Here is a 25,255-nt window from a genome sequence, read left to right on the forward strand (position 1 = left end):
GTATACCACTGAGGTGAAATCACCCCCAAAATATGGGATTGTGATCATTATCACATGGCAGTGACTGCTTTATTAACTGTGCAGTCAAGGAGCCAAGGTTTGTGTTGCATGGACAGATTCCTCATTTTCACTTTCACCATCCGTCATAGTAGAATCCACTGGAAAATGGAGTACAAATCATTCAGGAATTTACAACAGTCAGTTGAGGTAGTTCTGTGCTATATCATTTCTGGAAGTGAATGCCTTTGTTTTGCACCCTAAGGGCTGCTCATATGCATAAATAGCCCCCCTTTTCCTGTTTCTGAATCACAGTGTCCAGCCAATACAAAAAAGAATATGAAGTATGAAAACTGCATATATCTCCACCACAGAACAATAACAAGATCTATACTTTGATTTCCTGGGAAATAAAAATTGTAGCTATACTTCCTGTCAGCCCATTCCTTTGAACGTGTTCTCTTCATAATTTGGATTTTGAATCCAGTTTAAATGGCAGTTAAAAATCGTATGTGGCAGTACACAATGAAATTTAGCTTGACAGCTTGGACATCAAAACTAAAAATAAATGACTTCACATCCAAATAATAAGTAATAACAATGTTAGCCTGCATAAGAATAGCAGGACTGGATTCAAATACAATATTAATTTTAGGGATATGAGTGACTAGGGAGAGACAGAGGCAAAGAAACAAATCCTTCATATAGCAATAGTCTCTTCTTATCCCCCAGGCAACTGGCTGCCTTTCACCTCGGCGGCGGAGCAATTATGTGGCATAATGACTGCAGTGCAAATAAGCAGAGAGATTTTATTAAACCAAATGAGCAAATCATCTGCGTATTATTGCGATTTGATTGACAGTGACAAGTGTCGAGCAGACACGGATGTGAATATGATAAAGAAGCTTGCAGGAAAGCTCTTGATAATGTTACTCTTGATAAAGTTGCTCTGCAAACCTCTCTAAGTAAATAAAGAGGAAAGAATATGATGCATATTAATTCGCATAGTTTGCAACCTGCCACAGGACTAGAGGAAAAGTTGCAATAGGTTCAGCACATGGCATTTCATATGAATTGTAAAATTGCATTTATGAGTCCCACAGACTTTACAATAATATATTAATATTAAAAGAAAAGGTCATTCCACATAACAGTTAAGCTGCCTGAGCTTCAACCTTTATATCAATAACAGACTTGGGCTGGGGGCACGAGGAGGAGGAAAACAAGTGGAATGATATGAATAAATGTAAAATGTTACTTAGAACGATTGCTGCCTTTTGCTGGGATGTCCATTTCCACATTTGTACTTTCAGTGGACAATTACATTTCTGACAGGCCTGCCATCAGAATGATTAAATCAATACCTTTCGTATGGGAATGTGATTAATTGGCACAAGCCTTCGGGCCTCCATGTAAGCCCCTCTTACATTAATGACTGCCTTATGACATCATAGCTGCAGAGTCCAGAGTTTCACATTGTTGGAGACAGCATGGAACTTTGGATAATTACTTTTGGCACATGGAATGAATTAACCAAGGTGACTGGGAAGCTTTGACAGCAACACCCATGGAAGAAAAGCAGCAGGGATAAAATCTCCAGTGCTGTAACAGCACTAACATCATGAATAAATTTGGGCTTACAAGTTGAAATTGTTTTAGTGGATAAACCATGTGATAAATAGTTCTCTTTCCTCCACTCCTTCATATTTTTATTACTTTAAATTTGAATGTGAACAAGCCACAGCATTATGCCACACTTCAGTGAACATTCTTTTGCCATCAAGTACCATCAAGCTGAAGACTTTCACTCTTTGAAAAAGAATCATATCTGAGAGGAAATGTTCTTGTCATATGAAGTACACTGTAAAATGCGGAAAGCATTTCTGATTTATGTTCTAATACTGATTTGAGTATCTATTTGGACATATTTCAAAGAGACCAGCTTTGCAAGGCTCTGCATACCCTGAGCTGATGCCTGTGCTTCACTTTAACCATGCAAGTAAACTTCAGCAGAGGCATTCAAGAGCTGACATGCTCAGAATAACTGAAGCTTGATAAAAAATACTTTGAGTCTCCATAACTTACTTATATGAAATATATCACAGATACATTTTCCAGGATGTGAGCTCTCCAACTCAAATATATCTGGCCTCAGATCCTTAATCTTTTACATGGGTTAAATCTTTAATTGTTCTGGTGTTCTTACAAAGCTTACTGAGAATCTTTGGCAATAAGTGCACCATTAGTGGCCTTTGCTATTGCTGTTGACAAAACTGACTGTGCTAGATATGCATTTTACCACAGTTCTCAATTCTCATGTCAGGTTTCCCAAATGGCAGATGATAATTAGATGTGAACTAAAGTCAGCAATTTTACTCTTAAAACCAAAAATATGATAGATAACTGTTCTGAGTCTGTTGCTATACCGCACAATTTATATTGATATTAGATATTCAACTTGGGATGCATAGTATGACGTTTTAACAGTACATAGGAGAACTTAGCTGCTGTTATGTGGATAAAATAGTTAGATACCAAAGTGATTTCTGAATGGCTTTCTTTCTTACCATGCAGGCTGAAGCTGTTCCAATTTGCAGTTTGTGGACTAACCTTGGTCACAAGAAGATGGAAATATAAATGTATTTTGAGTCACTTGCATCATACTATCCAAGGTTAGGATCACATGCTATCAGTCATACTCTGCATTATATATGACACTCTGTCACCTTGCTGTATTTATTGTAAGGACTAAGAGTTATGTCTATAATAATAAAAAATTGCCATTTTAAAAGTAACATAGAAGTGTTCAAACCGAATGGTTCCACTGCACTTCAGAAATAACGATTTACAGACAGGAGGCATTGGCATCAAGCTCTCTTAGGGAAGATCACAGTATTGTTAAACTAGGCAAGAATTTAAAACAAAACAAAACAAAAAAGGCAAAAAGCAGTTAAATTACACTGTAGGCAAATATTCATTAATTTTGAACTGCAGCTCTGCCTCAGCTCCTGATAGTTCAACAATATCTCTAAGGATGATAAGTCATTGTTAGTTTCTGTTTTACATGAAAAACTGAAAACTCTAAAAGGAAGGTGCAGGGGTTCCCTGTTAGCTCAGTGGGTGAAGTGATGTTGCCTTATGGGTATCCCATCCACAACTCATCTCGTGTGACCTGTTGCTCATGGGCTCTGACAAGGTCCCTGCACGAGCTGAGGTGCTATGGCTGGAGGCACAACAGAGTGTGTGAGCAGTGCAGCCACTCCAGCCAGGCTCCAAAATTCCCAGAGATGTCCCTAAGGAAGAGCACCTTGCTGGAAAAGCTAATGCTGAGGGCACAGACAATCTGTAAACCAAACCAAACTATTCCGTACAACACAGAACAGTTTGCAAAACTAAAGGCAACCAATAGAACAGACCATCAGATTTTGTTTCAACCCTTTCATCCTTCCCAGCTAAAATACCTTTATTGGATGAATCATTAAAAAACCCCCAACTGAACCATAACCAAATACATTACCTGTCATTTATTTTGGTACGTTCTGATACTGACACTAATGAACTTTAATAGAGATTAGATTTTTTTTAATTACTATTATTTAAGAAAAGAAAATAATAGATTATTACAGAACTCTTGAGAAAGTGGGAAAGCTACCAATTCAACTGCACAAAATATAAACCACAACTGCCTCCTCTTAAATTTATATTAAGTTTGCAAACATTTGAGGAAAATCTAGAGAAACAAAGGGATAAATATGAGGCTCAAAAGGCCATAAAAGTACACAGAGCCCTAGAATGGTCATTCACTACCAACATCCTAACTTCAGCCAAAAAGGGGAATATTCTGAGACAGTAAAAAGCCAAATAGGTAAAACAATTGTGTCTTGAGTGTCAGCATTGCCCTTTGTCCATGTGGACACAGCAGGGTCCACACTCTGTCTCTGTCACAGGTCCATACTCCTTTCCCCACCCCACACATTCCTTCCCAAGTTGTCCAGACTGTGGGATGACAAGTTAGACAAGTAAATGCTATTTAGATAATTTCATGTCAACATATTAAACTCGTGTTCTGTACCAAAACCCTCTAACTATTACCAGTAATATCTCAAAAGAACTGAAGTAGGTGGTTGACAATAACAGTAAAAGGGATTTTTTTTCCTTTCTTTAATTCAAACACTCGGAGGAAAACATGCCTCAAAACCAGTGAACATGCAATTCTACTAAACCCAGCATATGCTAAGCCAGCGGATGCATTTCTGTTGCTCAGGGTGGCACCAGAAGTTACATGCGATATTTTTCACTCTCTGCAGTGGTAATTTCTTGGTCATTTACCTCCTCAATAATAATGTTTAGCTGAGTAAAATAATGCTTTAGGCTTTAAGTCTTAAAGGTTCTTCCCCCTTTGCCCCCCTCAGTAGGATGACTGATTTCAGCCCTTTAGAAAAATAAGCTTACTTATGAGACATTAGTGGCATTATTGCCTCCTTTAATATTCGTGACAGTCTCCAGCAAATGTATCACAAGTTGGCATTTATTAGTGCTAGGCACAAGTAAGGGGCATGTTATTTGATTTGAATAACAGCTTGGAGCTACAGTTTGAGTCCAGAAATATATTAGTCAGAAACAATCTCATTTAATAACACAGAAACTAATAAAAGAAAAGTATTCCAACTGATTCAAAATTGAATTTATGAATATTGCTTAGCAGGATTAATGATCAAAAACTGAACCTGTTTGTCATGTTATAACAGACTTTTCGATTTAAATGCAAAACTAGAAGTCAATGAGTCCAATGGATTGTATATTGCTTTGAAGAAAACCAGTTCATTTTACACATAAGCTTTGAAATTGGCAATAAACTTTAATTACAGGGTCAGATAATCAAATTATAATCAAATAGCCTCACATAAAATCTGTGTTTGAAATTAATGAGATACAATTCTACTAGTCTGTAATATTGTACCTCTGAAACTTACTAAAAGACATTTCATTTTCATTTAAAAGTCACCTTAAGGACTTTTCCCTCAATTTCTTCTGCATAGCTCAATTTTATTTGGAAATGTCTCATTTTAGACCACACAGTTCTAAAGATTTTTGCATATGGAAAAATCATTTGTTAGTTCACCTATTTTTTATTGATAATAAGAATTTTAATATAGAAATATTAGAAATCTTTCAAGTAGATGCATATTTATGCATTGTTAGAGAAAGCCACAGTTCAGATAATAAAGCTGTATAGTTGCTCAAATGCACATACTTATTAAAATTTTCATTTAAGATGAAATTTTTGATGACTGATCTTAACTTTCAAGTGCAAACATGTATGCTAATGTACACTACTGCATAATCTATTGCTTTTCTGGGCTATCCAACCATGATAATTTCTCCTTACATGTCTTACCTTATTTGGAAGAAGAAATATGTCTTATATTTAAAACAAAAGATAGAAAGAATAAATCCAAACACACTCTGGCTTTCCCCACGATTTGCTGCTCTGTGGCTTCAGGCAACTCACATTATATTTTACAGCTGAGATTTCTGCTGTGAAATGGCAGTTCCAGCTCAGTACAGCTCCAGCACAACTTCACTGGGCTTATCACGGGACCTTATTAATTGTATAATGATTATCAAAATGAAGATGCAAGATTGTTGGATAGGTAATGTCAGACCTCATTAAACATGCAACCATAAAAGTACAGAAAAAGTCAAACACTTGTAAAGCTGTCATTGCACTCTACCTGAGCTGTAAAGGAAGCTGACTGACAGCTCGGTAGGTTGGGGTATCTCAAATGTCTTTGGATCAGCAGCAAGTTAATGCTCAGCAAATGCAAGGCCATTCACACACCTAATTAGTGTAGAGCAGCATCTACTCATGGCCTGAAACTCATTTAATACTGACTTTTTTTTGAGAACACAAATGAACTTTTAGAGAGTCAAAGTAATATGACAACAGTTCATGTTGATTCTTCCCATGTAAACCAAAAAAAGTCTTACCTTTCAAATCCCAACAGTGATTTTTAATAAGTAATTGTCACAATTACTCAAAATTGTTAATATCACTGATTATTACAGGTCATACTATGAAATATTAAATACTGAGATTAGGTAGGAGCTTCTTTCATTCATAATTCAGCCTTGCAGTCTGTCCCAGATTAAGCTTGAGAATATGCATCATATTTGGGATGGTTTTAAAAACACTGAAGCAGTGGGGATTCCACTTGTGGAATTAACATACAACTTCACACATCTCACCATTATCAAGTTTCTTGTCATTCATTAGTGTGATCTTCCTTCTGCCAGTCTCATTCCTTCAGAGCAACAGAAATAAATATCATCTTTGATGTTCACACAATTAAAATATTAGCTCCTTTCCACTCTACCATATACAGTATCATCTGGGCAAGTTATGCTGGCTAATGCATTCAAGCCAACTAAACACCAACCACAAAAGAAAATAGATATAATATATAGTATTAAAATCACAACTTACTTCTGTTTGCTCACAAGAACAGTTTAAAATGTTCACATTTTACTTAGTATCTCTACCTGCCATGGATACAAATGTCTCATGGTTTCAATAATTATAAACCTTCATCCCCTTTATTTTCTGTATATATATTTAACCAGAAAAGATAAATCACAATTTAACTACTGTTTATCATACGTATGACTGGAAACGAGTGAGAAGTACCCAAGCATGCTAAAATTATGCTTCCTCTATGGTATCCCTATCAATTGAAAGTAATAATATCAAGGCCAAACAGGCAACTGCTTTAGTTCTCGTTGAGATCTGTACATCATAATGCTTTTACACTTTCCGTGTTTAAAGTTATATGTGTTCCCCCATCTCTATCAGTTTGTGACTGATTTATTTCCTTGCAGAGCACAAAAGCCAAGAAGGGCAAATTCAATTTATCTAGCAAATATCTGGAAAGCTGCAAACAACTTGAAGTGAGCTTGACAGGTTAGCACTTCAAGACAAGAGGCCATGAGAAGAGATGAAAGAAGAGACAAAGTCAAGGACTGACCTTGCTCATGAAACTTTTCTGAATCCATTCATGCAGCAGCAGTTCCCTGGATGCTTTGCAGAGTGGAAAGTACAGTCAAAGTTAAGGCCTTAAACATTATCTCCAGATGGATCATTTGCACTATGATGGTGACTTTGTAGATTGTTTCGAGTCACAGTGGTTGAAGTGTAATTTTGATGGTGATTAAGATCAGCAACATCTCTCAAGGAATAAAAGCTTTCCTACTTTTTCAACTCCAATCTCTCAATTTGCAGCAAAATTAACTATTTTAGAGGCATAGCTTAGCATTAAAATCAGAGTTACCACAAGCTAAATACTAACAGTAGTTATGGGGATATAGAATTTTCACAGAAATAAAGATGGAGGAGAAAGGATTTGTGAAGATCTCACCTGTATCACAGTGATCTGGTGAAACTGCAGCTCTGTCCAGTGACTGTCACACAGTGTAAGCAGCCTGGAGGTTAAAGGCAACTCGCTTTTTGCCAACACGGGATACCAACTTGCTCACTGTGTACAAACTTTCTTTAGCTTTTGAGGGTTTTTTTCACCTCTTCTGTCTTTTACAGAAAAATACATGTTTTGGATAGGAATTCAACCTCTTTATGAACACAACTCCAAGTTGTTACTATTGGACATTTTACCCAATTTTTTTAACCTAAGTTCTATAAAAACACACAAGGCAAAAAAAAAAAACAAAACAAAACCACACCAAAACCCACTCCAACAACCAAAAGTTTACTAACCTCCATTTGTTTTCATTTGAAAAGAAACAGATGCTGAAATTAGGTGGTTTTTTCCTTTAATCCTGTGTATTTATACAGAATGCTCAACAGTTTCGAACAGATGGCAGTTGTTTCTTTGCTTCTTATTTCAAAGTCTTCATTAGTCAGCACATCATACAGTCATTATATTGAGGCAATTTTACTGAATTCCTTGTTATCACATCATCTATTCCTTATGAACAACTCTGAATAAAGTCTTGGGACCAAATGTATCCCATCCATTACTTCTTATATGTATGTATCAGTATTTTATTGGATTCCTCAAAGGAGCCCTGCTTTTCTTTCTCCTAGGACTGTAAAATCATGCTTGGAAACATTGTAAAGAATACAGCTAAGTATCCTTGCCTGCTGGAGTGTTTTAATTCTTGCAGAAATAAACATGATTTTTATCTATGTGTTTTATACATAATCCAAATTATTTACTTTCCTTTTTAGGAACTTCATCCATTAGAACAGTTTTTTTCAAATCATTACCAAACACTGTATGAAATTCCTTGAGGGTATTTGCAAAGGTTATGTTTAACCTAGCGGTCTAATCTCTCTTGATTCCCTCTCTCTATCAAGAAACAACTCCACCAAAAAGATGGTCCATCCAGGTTTGGTTAAATTCCTGATCCGAGTCCCTTTGCAAACAACTACTCTTTCTCTAAAGACTAGAGACCCTGACAAACTTACTAAAACAATTCAAGTTTTTAACCTCAGCCCAAGCACAACCAGCTTCTCCTTCGTTTCTTATGGGCCATTTTTCAAAAATGTCCAGATTTGCCAGACTGTGAGAACCTCTCCCAGGTCCAAGCATAATATGCATAATGTCAGTTCTGCAGTCCAGCATCTTAAAAATCATGATGTTGTCTCCTTTTCCCCACAAAAGTACAGTCTGATGGTACAGGCACCCACCACTTGAGTACTTCATATTTCACATTGTGATCAATAAACTTGTATTGTGATAACTCAAAAAGATATCTTCACAAGGAAACAGTTCAACAACTGCTTCTTCATAGGTAGCACAAATTTCAATGTTCTACTTTCAGTTTTAGCAGCTCATGGGTCTAGAATAGAAAATGCGCTTTTTTTTCCCTTTTTTTTTTTCGATTATGGAAATACTTGCATCTAACAATCCAAGTCCCATCCGAATGCAGCAGTAGCCTTGCCATGACTGTGCTCCAGTTTTTGGCAGTGTGGTAGATCTGTAACTGCTTGGCAAGTTTCCCTCAGAATACCTGAATCTACAGAACGATTGAATGAGATGCATGGTCTACCCTGACCATAGATTTGCAACAAAGAAAATACTCCTTAGCCATAGTCATGAGTTACTTTTGCAATTATTTTGTTCTGGAAAACTCCTACCCCGATCTGTCCTCCCCCTGACCTCCCCCCCTGGAAATAAGCAATATCTCAACCCCTTTGTGTTCCTGTGTCAACGCTATCCCCAAACTGTAAGTGTTAGCAGCTGTGCACAATATGAAAGGGGTTTGAAACACACAGAGACTAAAACAGGAGCAATCACAACAGCCTCTTTGACTCTTAAAATGCTAAATCCCACACTGCTGATCATTGAAATGGTTTGCTTTCTGTACCCAGCTTATGTAGTGGTTTTGCTGTTCTGGCCAACCTACAAATGAACTTTTTGTAATAGGAGGCCTAAAAATTCTGAACATATGTGAGCATCCAAAGAGTTGGCAAGTATTGGAAACGCTCAGCTTTCTTTTCATTGTGAAAATGTCTCCTCACTGATTGTATGCTCGGAACAATTTACTTGTTTTAAAATCCAGTCACATTTCTTCAAACTGAATTTTAAATTCATACTGTAAGGTTACTGTGTTTATAAATGTATTGGTTTCTGCTCACCAAAATTTTGCATGCATCACAATAAATTTTAGGAAGTTTAACAAAAAGAGTGCAACAGTGTTCTCTAAGCCTGTAAAATGTGGTGACACAACAACAGAGTAACGGAAAGCCATCACTTTAAACAGCCACAGACCTTGTCCTTCTCTGTAATGGGTTTTTTCTTCCACCTTTTCTTCTACTTGACGGTATCTTTTTTATAAACCAATCCAGAAGAGCAGGAGAAAACTACCACATTGTTAAGGGTATTGTCTACTCATGAGTTAAAAAAAACCCAACAAAACAACAACAACCAAACAAAACCCCAACAGAAAACCCCTTCAAAATTATTTTACTGAACTCTCTACAGGTCTCCAAAGATCCAGTACTGCAAACTTTTTCTTTAGTCGAGCTGTGGTGCTTTTTATGTCTCTGAGAAATATCCCTTCCCCCTACTGGCAAAAGGTGAGATAACTGCAGTAATAACTTTCTCCCATATTTTCAGACTTGCATTAGCTCAGCCATGCTGATTTGGACATCAGTCCTGATTTTAACAGGGTAGTTTCTTTAATAATTTTACTGTTCCTCATTTAAGTGGGGAGTACTGCAATGAAACTAGTCTAGAGAAATACTTTTGTGCCAACATCCAACACTCTTCTTTACAGTATTTTCGTATAGCAGCATCTGCTAGAGCTGCTTATCATTTTGCAACTCTTCTTTATGTTTCCTACACTCCACAAACATGTAAGTAACAGACACACATGCATTGCAGCTTCATATCCACAATAACATCAGCAAATAATAGTTTTGACATACAGGTTACTAGAAGGCATCATCACCTGCTCCAAGTAACCCCTCCCTGCATTCTCTCGCTGGACACTGCCCTCCAGTCAACAGGAGGGTAGGGCACCTCACTGTTCTTGAGGTATTGGAAGAAAGAACCTAAATGGCCCTCAGCAGACAGCTATTGCTATTACTAAGACTTTTTTTGTGGAGAATTGCTGCAAAGGGATGTCGAGAAAGCTTTCGCTTTGTGTAAGATTTATTTTAGAGAAAAAATTAAGAAATGGATTTTTTGCATGTATTCCTTTTAAAGAAGTGAATAACTATCCAAAAAACCCCCAAACAATTCTTTGTTTATCCATTATTTCAATTATTTAGTCTTCCTTTTCTAACTGGAAAGTTCAATGTTAACCTTTGTTACTAGACAGTTGTTGCATTCTTTAAAACCACTCTTTTTACTGTCTTACTTTTTAAAATGCTTAGTCACGTTCAAGAAAATACCTTCTATTCCACGCCTTCTTACCTACGTTTATGCTAAACTGTCATTACTATAGGTTAATTTTATATAAAAAACTGTGAGACTGATTTTTGTACCTTTAAGCTTTGTTCCACCCACTTTATGTGTCTATTTGCTTAAGGGTGAGACTTCCAGTAAACCATCTCAATGCTTTTGTATTGTCTTATGTTTAGTCCTTTTTATTGCTATTTTTGTTATTTAAATATTTTCTCTGATTTACTACCTATTTCTACTTGTTTTATAAGTGAAGGAAGAGATTTGGGTACTTTTGTTTGCTTGCTTTTACTTATAGAAGATTAATTATTTCATAGATTACCATAAGGACAGTAGTAAAGAAATAAACACACTTGCACTTGCTCAGTTTCCATATTCCTCACAAGTGGCTGTTTTCACTTTTGCTTTGCTGTTCCAAAGAAATGGAAGACTTAAGTCAAATTCCAATTCATATGTTGATGGCAGAAAGTACCAAATAAAAGAGCACTATTTCAGTTATTTATTTACATTATAGTACCATAACTGCTTCTATATGTTATCAGCAATCGAGGCTGAGGATTACATCCAATCTACTTTAATTCATGGTCAACAGAGGCTTAAAAATCAAAAGGATACAAGAAGCCCATTAATATATTTAGGTGGTTAAGTACTGGAATGGTGTTCATCCTCTGAGGAATGATGTTCTTGAAGAGCCTCTCAAAAATGGTGGCAAAAATCCTACCAATTTTAAAAATGGAACTTGATAAATACGTGAGTGTAATTATATGACAATATTCTCTGTGCCTGATAACCTTTTGAAAATAAAATTACTTGAAATTCCCTACTGGAATACAGGCATATTGAGTCAATATAACCTTGTCTGCTTCTTTACTGGAAATAATTAGTTATCAGATATTTTAACTGTGGCTGCAAAGCAGCTTGAAGGATGCTGATCTCAATAAAGAGAGTTTATTACAGTAAACATTGTGAACCAGTGAAGCCCCAGAAGCTGATGGTAAGATTTGCTTCCTCGTGACTGTAGATGGAGCCCTAACATAAGTAAATACCCTCTTGGCAATACAAATTTGGAATTTCATAGAATATATTTAGAGGCTTTTCAGCATTTTTACTTATTGAGATTTTAATTTTCAGGACAAACAGTGTGAGAGCTCCACTGTTTTTCTGGTTTCTCAATATGCCAAACTGATTCATCTCTTCTCAATAATCCAGAAAGAAAGAAAAACAGTTCAACTTTTTTCTGTCCTGCAATTATCTCCTAATCTAACCCTCTCTAACAATTTCTCTGCTTAAGGGCACCTCTTGGGTTGTCAGGCCAGCTGAATTCATTTAGAAAATGAAATCCAAACCTGACTAGTCTTATTCATCCCCTGCACCCATTATTCTTTCATAACTGGATGCTACTGTACTAAAAGGCAAGGCAACAGCATATTTTTTGGATTTTACTGTATTACATGTGAAACATACCACTGAAATATGGATTGTAGGAATCCTAGTGAAGAAGGAGGGATCTCAGCACCATCTGATTGAAAGATGTTAGATAAAAGAGAAGCTATTTATAGGAGTAAAATACAGTTAAAAGTCTACAGTTATTACTGTGGAAAACAATACAGGGTTCATCAGTATAATTAATCATTTCCTTCCTTTAACTCACTTGTTTAAAAAACAAAGTATTTCTTGATTCCTTGCAGCAAAATGAAACAATAAAGAGAAATACCAAATCAATACACTCTTCCACAGTTCTCAAGATAATTTGTCTGTTTTAAGCTTTAAGAAACAAATGGTATCACTAATGTTCCAGAAGTTAAAATATATATGTAAGGACTATGGTATTTGGCATCCAGGACCGAACATGGAGAACTTTAACAACCACAAACAGTTTTAGAACACTACATTATTATTATTACTATCATCATCATCATCATCATTATATTTTTAAAAGTTGGAAAAAACTTTAATTTTTATATCATGGTTGTCAAATCTCACTGGTTCTAAAAGCTGCATATCAAAAAGTTCACATGGCAAAGGTCACTCTGGAGAGTCTGAGAGATAAAAGGGAAGGAATAGCACAACCTACAGGTAGAAAGTAGAAATGGGGACCCTGTTCTGCACTTTAGGAGGGGACTTGGTCACTTCCTCACAGTTTAATTGTAATTACAATCCTGTGTATTACCTTTAATATTCACATGGCGTAGCTTCTTCTCAAATATATATTTGTATACATAGGAATACATTTGTATTCTCAAATACATACAAACCACAGGTGATTTGAAAGATAACTATCAGTTGAAAACATATCCCTTAATTTATGTGCAGTGAATTGGTATATGGGTTTATTTTGAGCCTGAGGGTAACTTCTGGTAATCATGTGCCAAACTCACAGTTTTACATGCACAATTATCAAAATATAATTTTTTTAGTGTGTGTTCATGGCAGTGAATTTCTGATTGCACAGCAAAGTTGCACAATTATCAGTTCATGTTACATTATGTAATTATGGCACAGGTATCACAGTTTGAACCAGCCAGCACCTCCAGGTTCAATACACATACACTGAATATAGACACAAGTTGAATATAAACTAGAATTAAAACTACTGTTTAGTTGGGTCAATTACACAAGCTTTGCATTTCATATAAATTGTATATTTAATATCAGTAATTGCCATGAAGATGATTTTCAGATTGAAAATTATTTGCTGATTCAATTAACATGGTATGTTAATACTAAAAGCTCTTGGGAATATCTACGTTTATTGCATGGTAATGGATTATCAGAAGATAAATATGATATATCTGATTTACTATAAATTGTTTCTTTCAGTTGGACTTGGGCTGTAGATTTACTTAAGGTCAAGGATATATTATATGATTTGCAGCTTAATTTTATTAATTTACCTTATTATGGATCCAGCTATTTTGTAGCCATTTATAAAAGACAAGACTGTCTGTAGAAACATGATTTTTTTAAAATCAAGGAACTAAAAGTTATTTTCTCATCACTCAGAACATTTCCCTAAATGACTGATAATAACCCTCTTCAGCTTCTTTAATTTCTTTACTCAGTCATAAGACAGAGTTATCTGGTAATTTTGACAAATGATTTTTTTTAATCAAGGAAAAGCAGTCTGTACAGATGAATGACATTAAATTTAGTCTCTCCAGATGTTGAACTATGCTCCAAGCCACATTGTATGAAATATCAAAGATATCTGTGTGTTCTATTTAAATACAATTTTTCAGATTCTACTTGATTAAAATAAAATTAAGTTGCTTTTAAAAGCTAACCTGTCCAAAAGGTGCCCAACAAACTCCTTTGAGAGCTATTTATTGGTTTAATCTATAATCACTTACACAATGCTGTCTAATAGATGGAGATAATGTTTAACATCCAGAGATCTATTTAACTTTCTCTCTTTATAAAGATGAATACAGAAATGAGCAGAGAGAATGTGAAGAAAACAGGTCAGATCTGTCCTGTGGTGACAGAATCAATATATTTTAACCAGCACAACACAGTTCAGAGAACTCCCCTTAGAGCTCCAGTGTTTCAGAGCAGTTATTTGAGCTTCTTCATGACATGGATCATATATGAAAAGTAAGGAAACTGGATTTACCTGCAGCACCTTTGGGTACCTCTTGACCCCCCAAATGAATGATTTATCTGCAGCTTTTAAACCCTGGAGCAAAAAAGTTACATAATTAAGTGTAACAAGATAATCTCCTATTTCAAGAAATTCATTAGCCAAATAAAAGAATCCTCTAACGAAAACAGTTCACTTTGTTAAGATCAACATGTTATGTTATTTATTTATTTAATAACTCTGCTAAGGCAGAGCTTTTTTAATATATGACAGTATAATTTGTTTTCTGGTGTTCTGGCTTACATTAGATAACCACTTTTGGATTTTATGGAAGACATATGGAAAAATTCATCACTGATTTACTGCACATTTCCACACACAGTCAAACTAATATCTGATCACTATGAAGCAGCAAAACCCTGCTAGGCAGTGAATACTTGAGCAAATTTCCAAACACATGGATGTGCACAGAAAGCTTCTGATAGCCAAAGTACCAAGCAGCACACTGCAGTATTTACTGTGAAAGATAGCAGAAAATTTAAACTGGGATTTATTTTCACTGCAGAAACTACTGCAACAGAAGCAATTACAATAAAACAAAAGTATGGCAACAGCTACCTCCAATACTTCGTGTAATAGAGTCTGAGTTTTATAATTTATATATATGATGACATCTTAGAAACCTTTTCTGTTAATCCTGATCTGGGAAGTATTTTGCTGCAGGGCATAGTTCACACATGGTTTTGCATCCTCACTAGCTTTGTGGGCAAGACAGTTAACTGTGATTATATGAAAATGTCAACAAAAACTATCAGGAAGAAAAAAACTTCAAAAAGTTTTCTAACAAAAATGGCAATAAGGAGCCACCCTTCTTCAAGAAGTAGAAGCAAGTACAAACCATTCTTGATGAGCAGATCATCCCCTTGAACAAAGGAGGAGCCCACTGGAAGAGAGTATTTGGAAAGCAAATCATGCTTTTAGATAGATATTTTCTGTCGTGTACATAGTAGTTAATCCATTTTTTAGCAAGATTAGCTGTCAGATTAACACATTATCCATGTGAGTCACAGTTAGGTTAAACCAAGGATGTGCCTGAAGAATGATGTGCACCCACATGAAGGAAAGTTTATTGAGACTGACTTACACCACCACTGTGGAATGCAAACCCTGCTTTTTTTTTTTTTTAAAGTAATGCTGACCAGAGCTCTACAAACAGCCATTCTCAATTGCTGTATCATGCTGAGTTGATACAAGCCTTGATGTGGATTTTAACATCCATATGCAGGCCTTGCATCTGTCACACACATCCATGCATTAAAGTAGGGCATATATGCCTCTATTGTTCTGGAAAATATACATTAAGATGTTAAAGAACTTACTTCATCAAAATGCTTCTTAAAATACATTGCTTTTATCCATTCATGAGCACTTGATTTCTGGAAAGCCAAGTTTAAGGAAATTCAGTTTTGTAACAGAACAGGATATGATCTACAAACAGCATATTTTCCTATCAATCCAGGGAGCAGAGATGGAAACTTTCTCAAGCAGCCGATAGGTGTCAATATTCCATTTAAAAATACATCCTGAGCATATGAACCTATTGCTCTATCTCTCAGACATCAGGTAAGGAAATATAAGAGGATTCATTTCCTCTCAATTCAGTGATAGCCCATTTGGAATAACTCACTTTTGGAGACATCTTCTTATTAAAAACTTGCACTATAACATGTGAGTGCAGCTCAGAGTTAAAGGCTTTTCCCCCACCAGCATTTCATTTCACAGTTTTTACTCTCCACTCTTATTCACTCTATGGCTTTATTTTTCACCCTTCAGCAGGCCAACAAAGCCCCTTTTATGCACAGCCTGTATGTGTATCATTTAGTAATCTTCCAAAGTTAATAACCAGGCTTAATGAAGGCAAAGCCTACTCTGAAACAAGCTTTGTTCCACTACATGAGGATTTGGCAAGTAAAGGAAACCTTCCTATGGAAGCTTCTTAGAAGACAAGTCACAGCCAAACGCTCCAAGTGGTGTCTGAAGGATCCGAGACTCTTTCGTGTAATCAATATGTGCTATCTATAGGAGCAGCTAAAAGTAAAGAAATAAGGTTTCATTTTCTTGCCTTTGGCTCTTCGTATTTCGTCATGAACCATCTAACCAGTCCTGGCCTATCTCATGGGCTCAGGGCCAGCTGGCTCTGTGGGCAACTCACAGGTGTGTGTGGATATGAACATGATGTTTATAGTCTAAGGACACTCAGCTGCCAACTGAGCAGAGTTCACAGCCACTTATCACTAGAAAATCTGTATAAATTAGCAGATTTAACTGTAAAAAATAGCAGCAGCAACAACAACAAAAAAAACTAAACCAAAAACTTTGATTTTACAAGTGTATTAAGGAATCGAATTCACTCAGAAATGAGCAAGCATCAGGTTTTAGACCAGTGACATTGGACAAAGAACAGATGATTTCATGCAGGTTTTTGGATAAAAAATAACTTGTTTTTAGACAATTTACCAATGAAAGCTAGAAAATAGCCTAAAATTAAATTTAAACTGATTTGAGGCAAAGAGCATCTTAAATAAGCAATTTGAAGAAAATATTTTCAAGTGGAGCACCTAGTCTTTTTAGAGTCAAGTACACAATGTGAACACAACATGATATATTCTTTGTCAAAGCAGTGCAAATTTTCATTGCATGAGAGTGGGCTTCAAGTCCCAAGTCCCTCAACGTCACTAAAAACATTGTAGGAAGAAGCAGAGGAAATTCCAGTTAAGGATTATCCCAATCATCCACACCCACAGCACTGTAACAGGTAAACATGAGGTAACTGTCAGAGGCCGAGTACTTACAATCTTATTAATGACAACTTATTCAGCATATTCAGCTGATTAATACAGATGTCCCACCTATTCTACATTCTCTCCAACTCTAAGCAACAACAACCCAGAGTAAATAAAAAAAAAAAAAGGCAGCAAACAGGGACACATGTTGTGTTTGATCAGGAACCAAAATCCCTTTCAGACCATGAACAGATGCAGCATTGCCCTGTAACTTAAGACTAGTAGCTCCTACATTAAGCATTTATCTCCACAGAGAGAAATAATAGCTACTAATTCTATTTGTTCTTAGTTCTAAAAATGAATTATTGGCAGAAATACTATCCCAGTACAAATGTTGATGATATTTCATCTTGATAAATGAAGAATAGTTCCTGCCCCTTTATTTTATCTCCAAAGCACCAGTGTAAAGGTGGGGAATCATCTGATTTAATGTAGATGATAATGAAATAGTAGGGCATCAGATGAGTAATGAAAACTGACAGATTTGTATGTGTTTGAGGTAAAGGGTTTTTTTCGTCCAGTAGAAATGTTATTTGAATTGTTTCCCCTTATTTCATTTTACATTTCAAAAGAAAATTCTTTTCTAAGTAGACAATAGGAACCAAAGCAAGAAACTGTATTAAATAAATCTCTAAAAAATCTATCTAACAGGCTTAAGGCTATGATGTACTTTTCTTTCAAATATTTCAATGTAAAATCAGATGTTAACTCTCTGATTGAACCCATGTGCAAACTCTTTATTCATCAGATTAATGGCTGTTGAGCAACAGGCAACTGAGCACATTTCCACTCACATAAGGTATTCATGACTTTCCAGAAAACTTCACATTATTGCAACTACTTTTCAGTCAAATATGTTGCATCTAGAGAAGAAGGAAATAAATTGCAACAAGGTTTAATAGGAAACTACAGTAAATGTATTGACACAACTAGAAATTTGTTTCTTTAAAAAGGACCTTGTTATTACTTTGACAGATGGATTTTTGCCTTGCCATACATTTGAAAAGAAAAGAAAAAACAACCTTTTCTCTGGGAAACTTCAGATTGCCCAGTGTAATATCTCTGTTTGTTGCTGCTTTTATGCTGATCCAAGGGACAATCAATAGAAGAATTTAGTCAGGTTCTGTGCTATAGCAGCTAAGGCATATGTTAGGTTTGAAAATCTACAGGCTGAAAATACAGAGAAAAATACAAAAGTCAATATTCTGTATCACATTTGTATTTATACTGCATATTAGCACAAGCTTTTAAATTTATATAACTTATCATCTCAAATATCCAGAGCTATATACAAAACTAATGGCAGTGTTTCACTTGTGGTCACTTTTAATAACAGGAACACAGTAGATACAGACAAGATAACACACACTGGGAACAATGCTGGTGCCACAGGAAGAGCAATGAACTCAATAACATTTGATGTAAAGGTGATAATATAAAAGTGAAACTAAAGAGTGACTTTAATTGTGATTCACACATATGATAAAATCTGAACTAGAATAGTAAATGTCAAAAAAGCAAATCCTACAACTTTGGAAATAGCTCCTTTTCAAGTATCTGGTCAACCTCTCTAACTTTCTAGGATTAAAATACTTTTTTCCTTCTTCTGAGAAATACATCTGCAATATTTCCAGGTGTCTGCCTTTTAGTTTGATCATTCCACATTCTTTCAGAAATACTGAATCAGATCTGTTACTTGGTCTGACCCTATTTGTGCAGCCTTATAAATATGATTCTTATGTTGTTCATTTTGTTTTTAAATTTAACACAGATAAATTTACAGGCCATGTTTGGGATAAACTGAACATTTTGGGACCACATCACAGTTCAGATGAGAGGAAGTTCAAACTTGTGCTACACAGTGGTTGCTTGTTCAAGCACGTATTTTCAGACATACTAAAACTTCAAAGCATATGTAGTAAACAAGATATTCTTGAAATGATAATAGTGGCTGAAGAACATAGAGAGTGGCAAGTCAGCAAACCACAGAGTGATAATTTGATTACTGGGTTACAGAATAGTTAAGTTCCACTGTGACCCCAAACTTCAAACTTTGTACAGTTCATGACCTCTGGACTACAAGGAATTCAAGAAGAGAGAACCTGAGCTCTTAGAATACAAACCTGTGTTCTGCTTCAGCTTTCATAATGTCAGTTCCCAATTTCTTTTGGTTCTTTTTCCAGTTTAAAAGTATTTGATGTACTGTTGTCCCAACTGGGACTGTCCTGGATGCATTACATACTGTTGAAGAGTTCTTTTGAACACTGAAGAAGGAGGCCTAACAACCAGGAGGTTTAAGTTCATGCTCTGCTATAAATGACTTAAAACTTATATTGTGAATTCACTAAGAGCATCTAAATAACAACAGCAGGGAAAGATATGTAACACATCCTTCTAACATCCTCTCATCCTCTACGCTTTTTCATCTCAGGGCATTCCTGAGCCACAAGTGGCTTCTAATACTTCTGAGTATTTAAGCCTCCATGGATTTCTGTTCTTTAAGCTTTTCCTGTTGTCCCCTGTAGGCATGCAAAGCTTAACATTTAGCACAACATCCAAGGAGAAGCTGCCTCCTGGTTGCTATCTCCCTGACAGTGCCAATGAATCCTCAAAAAGAGAAATGGGTCTTCTACAGAAGTTAAGTAGGAGCAACAGGTACTAGGACTGAGGAAAAGGATGTATTGCCTTCAAAAACACACCATTATCCCTGCAATCTCAGTCCTTGTACACTCGTGTTGCCACTTTGCCATTGACAGATCCTCAACTCCCACCAACTGCCTCCAGGCAGTTTTTTTCCCTGCTGTTTCTCTTTCAAAATGATTTCTATGTGCTACACAGTTTGTAAAATGCTTGAAGGATTACTGGTTGGAGATTGCAAATCAAAGACCGGATTTGAAAAAAAATGCTATTTCATAAAAGTATTTGACAAAAATGGTATCTAAAGCTTAATAATAATGATGTAATAAATGTTAATAATATCAATGTGATACCAGTTGTCTTCTGTTACAAAGTTATGCTTGGCATTTGTTACTGAATCATTTAAGATTGGAACATGCAAATTGTTCTGACAGACATAATTTGAAAGCATAAACATTGGCAATTATTTTGGTACCACTGTAGCTGTTTTCAAGTACCATTTGTGCAGTGTAAATAGCGACAGATACTCACATTGTGACCAGGACAATGCTTTACAAGCTTCCCAGAGGTTTGGCATTTGTGATTAATTTCTCCTCGGTCTTTAAATTATTTATGCATGTAAGGATTTTGAACTGCTAATTTGCTCTACTGACAAATTCTCAGGAACCAGTCATAGGTAGCTAAGTTGAACTAACTACTGCTATTTATGGGATAAGCAAAAAGAGAATTTACAGTATTCTGAAAAGGTATTAAAAATTAAGAACTTGTCTATTTGTTTCATAATGTCTAAAGCTATTTGTACAAACAAAAAAATTTCTCAAGTGCAATGACACTCTACAATTACTGTACAATTGAAATAAGAGGTTGGAAAGGGATAGTCTGTAGCAACTAAAAAGACCCTGAAAATGAATATTTTAAACAAAATCCCTTAAAAGGTTCATAACACTAACACGGATAGAGATTCCTTCAAAATTACATTTTATGTATATGGAACGAAACACCAATCATTATCTCAGTAACTTTTCTATTAGTTCCACATTTCTTTCCTTGTATCTTTAATCACTGCTTTCCCCTCCTAATCTGGCTTTTCACCTTTTATCCAGCACTGTGACATTGAATGGTAAAGTCTCACTGTGCAGAAACCCATGAAACTTCCATTGCAATAAACACGGAAGAAAAACAATACGTTCATTTCAATATAATTCTTTCAATTATATATATAAAAATAAATGTAATTATTAAAGTCAAGATCTGCTCCAGTCAGGTAGGTACAGGCCTAAATAAAATCAAAGAGATCAATCAATTTTAGTATTTAATAAGAGCAGGCTTTTACTAGGGCAGTCTTTGAGCTCATTTTCTTCCTGTGATGTCCGATCTTGTATGCACCATACATCCCTATGAAATTCTAAAATTTAGAATGAAAACCTATTCTTTAAAGAAACAGTAGACAAATTAACCTCCAGTGTCATGAACTGCAATTCTGTATGCAAATATCATGTTGGACAGTAGGGGGCAACTTTCATCCACAAGTGGCACTTCGTGCATTCTGAACCAAAACACAATGGCATGAAGTGGGTACTTTCAGTACTTACCCAAGTTTACTGTGTGATCTATATCAATTTCGTAAAATGGAAGGTTTCATTTTTAAATTCCCATTTTTTTCCAGGCAGTGTGCTGAGGAAATAACTAATGTATATACTAGAAAAATGCTGCAAGATAAAATAACAAACTACAGTCTCAAAGCTGCTGAAAATGAAAGAGAAGGACAATTATGTTCATCTGGTTTGCTGTCATAGGATTTGTGAGAAAACAATCTCAAAAAGATTATTTTCCACATTTACATTTGATAAAAAAGTCTTCCTTGAATAAGCAATTTATAAAAGCAATAATTTAACACCCTAAAAATCAGAGCATAGATTAATACAAAAGTTGACATAAATAGCAATATAGTTATTAGTGATTGTAATATGTATAATATATTATGATTAATAATATTCATATTTCAGAACAAACTGGTGTTCTCTATTATGTAACAAGTCTTGAATCAGTTGAAAACTGAAAGTTTTGGCATGCAGTTCCTCTGACAGCAAATGCTAAAACCAGGCATGCTAACAAAGGAACAAAAGTCAGACATAAAGTAGTACTTTTTCCAAGTGTGCCTCACTATATTATACAACTCTGATTTTTGGATTAAAATATTATATAATTTATATCATTTAATACGCAACTGATTTCCCGCTCAAATTTATATTTAATTTTTACAATTATCAAATTGGTGAAAGTAAAGTAATGTATCACTGAAAATATTTTCACACCAAACCGAGTCAAGTAGAAGAATGACACTTGTAATAAACCCACTGAATTAGATTTAGTCTTGCTATGTGTTGCACAAAATGAAGTGGTTAGGCCTAAGGTGAATTTTTAGCAAATTTGGGTAGAACCATAATTTCAAGTGAAAAATGTCAAATAATGGGAACCAAATCAGACAAACCTTCACGCTCTATTTAAGCATCAAGCTTCAGAGTAAAATATACTGGATGTCCAACTGCAGTAACAAAGTGATAAAGCGACTGCAGATCTTTCTCCTAGAGTGTCCTGAGATCCTTCAATAACTCAGGCAGGTGCGTAAACTCCAGAGCCTTTGTTAGGTAGTCAGAATAACTTATTATGAATGTCCCATCTGGCTTTAAATCCACAGAAAATGCACTGTGCATTTGCTTTTCTCAGTGATGTAGCTAAAAACTATTTCTCTAAACATAACCCCAACTTAAAATACAAATCTTGTATTTCACTAAGTGCACTTCAAGTATTTTACTTAATAGACAGAGCATAACACAACAAAGGATTGCAAGATGTGAATAACATCCACCCTCCAGCAGTTCCTGAAATGAACTTATATATTCGTGTTAATGCTCAGAGAGCATGTGTGTAACTGGCATCAACGGTACTACTTTACAAGCAAAATTAATCATAAAAAAAAAAGCAGAGCAGATATTTTACCACAAGAGATTACTTGAGATTACCTCATGATCCCATAATTTCTGATGCTTTACAAATTACTTGGGTGGGGGTTATTTTGTTATTTGGTTGGGGATTTTTTTGTCTTTTAACATAAGTCTGAGAAGCTGTTTTATTACTGTGTTTTGACAGGACTGAACTCCAGGTGAAACCAAACAGTTGGTTTCCACCACACTCTTTTCCTCCCCCCGATACTTTTCTGCCTGAGTGCCCTTTCACGAGTTGTGTGCCAGGACTGAACTTGCAGTTCATTTGCCTGCTCACTTGTATCCCCAGTTTGACATCAAATGGACAGTAGGAGATGTGGTTCATGAGGCTGAGGAGGGTCATCCTGGAGTGACAGTCCAATGGAATGTGAAGTTCAGTGTCCTTTCTCTTCCCTTTATATAAAGTAACCCATATGAGACAGACTTCCTGCTATTAAAACCCTGGTAAGTGTCTTTCAAAGGCAACAATGCTGCACAGGTTTATGGAAACCTTTATTTTCCTAATGCAAAAGCTTCAAGGAATCAGGCTCAATACAAAACCAGAAAAATGAACAAAGAGAAAACCAAACCCACACTATGCCCTGCCTGGATCACTCCAGGACCCCCACCTGGGCCCTCTCTTCCCTCTGCATCCAAACCCAGGCTTGTTACAGGTGCCGAGGAGAAGCTCAATGGGAGAGCTCTTTGTACAGGACACCCACTTCTTTACAATATTTACTTCTATACTTTTTTTTTTTATTTCCTCGTTTTTATTCCTTCCTTGTCTCCCAGGATATCTCCCACGTGACTTCCTTTATGTCAGACCCACCTTTTCCCTCCATTTCCTCACTGACATACAGCAACCCCAAGAAGGAGCCTGTATTCCTCTCAGACACTCAAAAATCACCACATCCTTTGCAGCCACTGAAGTTACTCTATGGTAGACATAGCTCTAATCTCACAGGTTCTACCCCCCCTTTCTCCTTCCCCAGGTGGTCCTGCAGCAGCCAGGCTGTGTCCAGGTTGTCTGTAAACAGAAGGGTCTTCCTCAATGTGCCTCAGCAGAAGTGGGAAACATTATGAAAAGATTGCTCCTCCTTTCTACTTTCTCCCAGCTGACGGGCACTGATGTGTAGGAATTATCTTAAATACAACAGAACAGTCACAAGCAGTTATGATTCTTTCCTCATTAATTGGAAAACCTCATCTCCTCACATGGTAAGCATGAAGACAGAAGGGGAGCTTCCAGGAAATGGCTAAGTAATTTCAACTCTCTTTTAAATAAAACCTTCTCTGTCACCAAAATCACAAATGATTTTATTTGGCACCTTTCCAAGGTTTCTTACTGCTGGGAGGAAACTCTTGAAGAAATGGTGGGGTTGGACAAGGTATCCTCTCCAAACTCAGCCTCTCTGTGATCCTGAGATTCCTGAGGCAGTGCACTCCAGTTACAAAGAAAATATCTGAAGGCTATTGCATGAAAGAGGAAAGACATTCTGAGACAATATCTCCAGTGACAATATGGAAACAACCCAATCCTGTTGCCCTCTATAAGCATTTCTGTTTGAATGTTGTAATCGCTTATTCCCACAGACAAAATATCCTCATCCAGTATCTGATCATTTACAAGCAGCTTTTCTTTGAAATTAAACTTTTCTAGGACCTTGATATTACCAAGTGTTGTGAGCCTGAAGTATGATCCAGAAAGAACCTTAACAATAAGAAAACTTTTAAATACCTCTAAAATCCACATGATTTAGGTGTTTGGTGATTACAAATTAACACTGAAGTCTCTGTTAATGTGATTTCCAAGGTCATGTCCAGTGCTAAGATTATACTACAATAAGAAACAAAACATGAATCAAATTTTTCCTGTGAGAAATTATTCTGATGAAATCAAGTTACTCAGAATTTGCCTCATACTATTTTGAAAAGACGCAAAAAGAATTTAAAAATTTGTCATAAATACCAAAAAGGAACTAACAAAAAGCAAAAAGCAGTACACATGGAACTTACCGTGCCAAGTATTAAGAGCTATAACATAAACAGTAATGTTAAGGAAGTCTTATAAAAATACTTACTCTCTTTTGAAATATCTTGAAAAAGTCATGCATAGATCATTGTCATCACCTGCAAAAAGACCTCTCTGTAATTGAAACACACAGTATGGCTCTGAAACATGAAATAAAGTTCACAACACAGTTTTAAATCAGTATTTGAACTTATTTCTCAGTTCCAACACAAAACAACAAAATTAAATTTAACAGCTAATATTTAGTCTTGATATCT

Source organism: Pithys albifrons, chromosome 12 (genome assembly GCF_047495875.1).
Source record: "Pithys albifrons albifrons isolate INPA30051 chromosome 12, PitAlb_v1, whole genome shotgun sequence".
Lineage (NCBI taxonomy): Eukaryota > Metazoa > Chordata > Aves > Passeriformes > Thamnophilidae > Pithys > Pithys albifrons.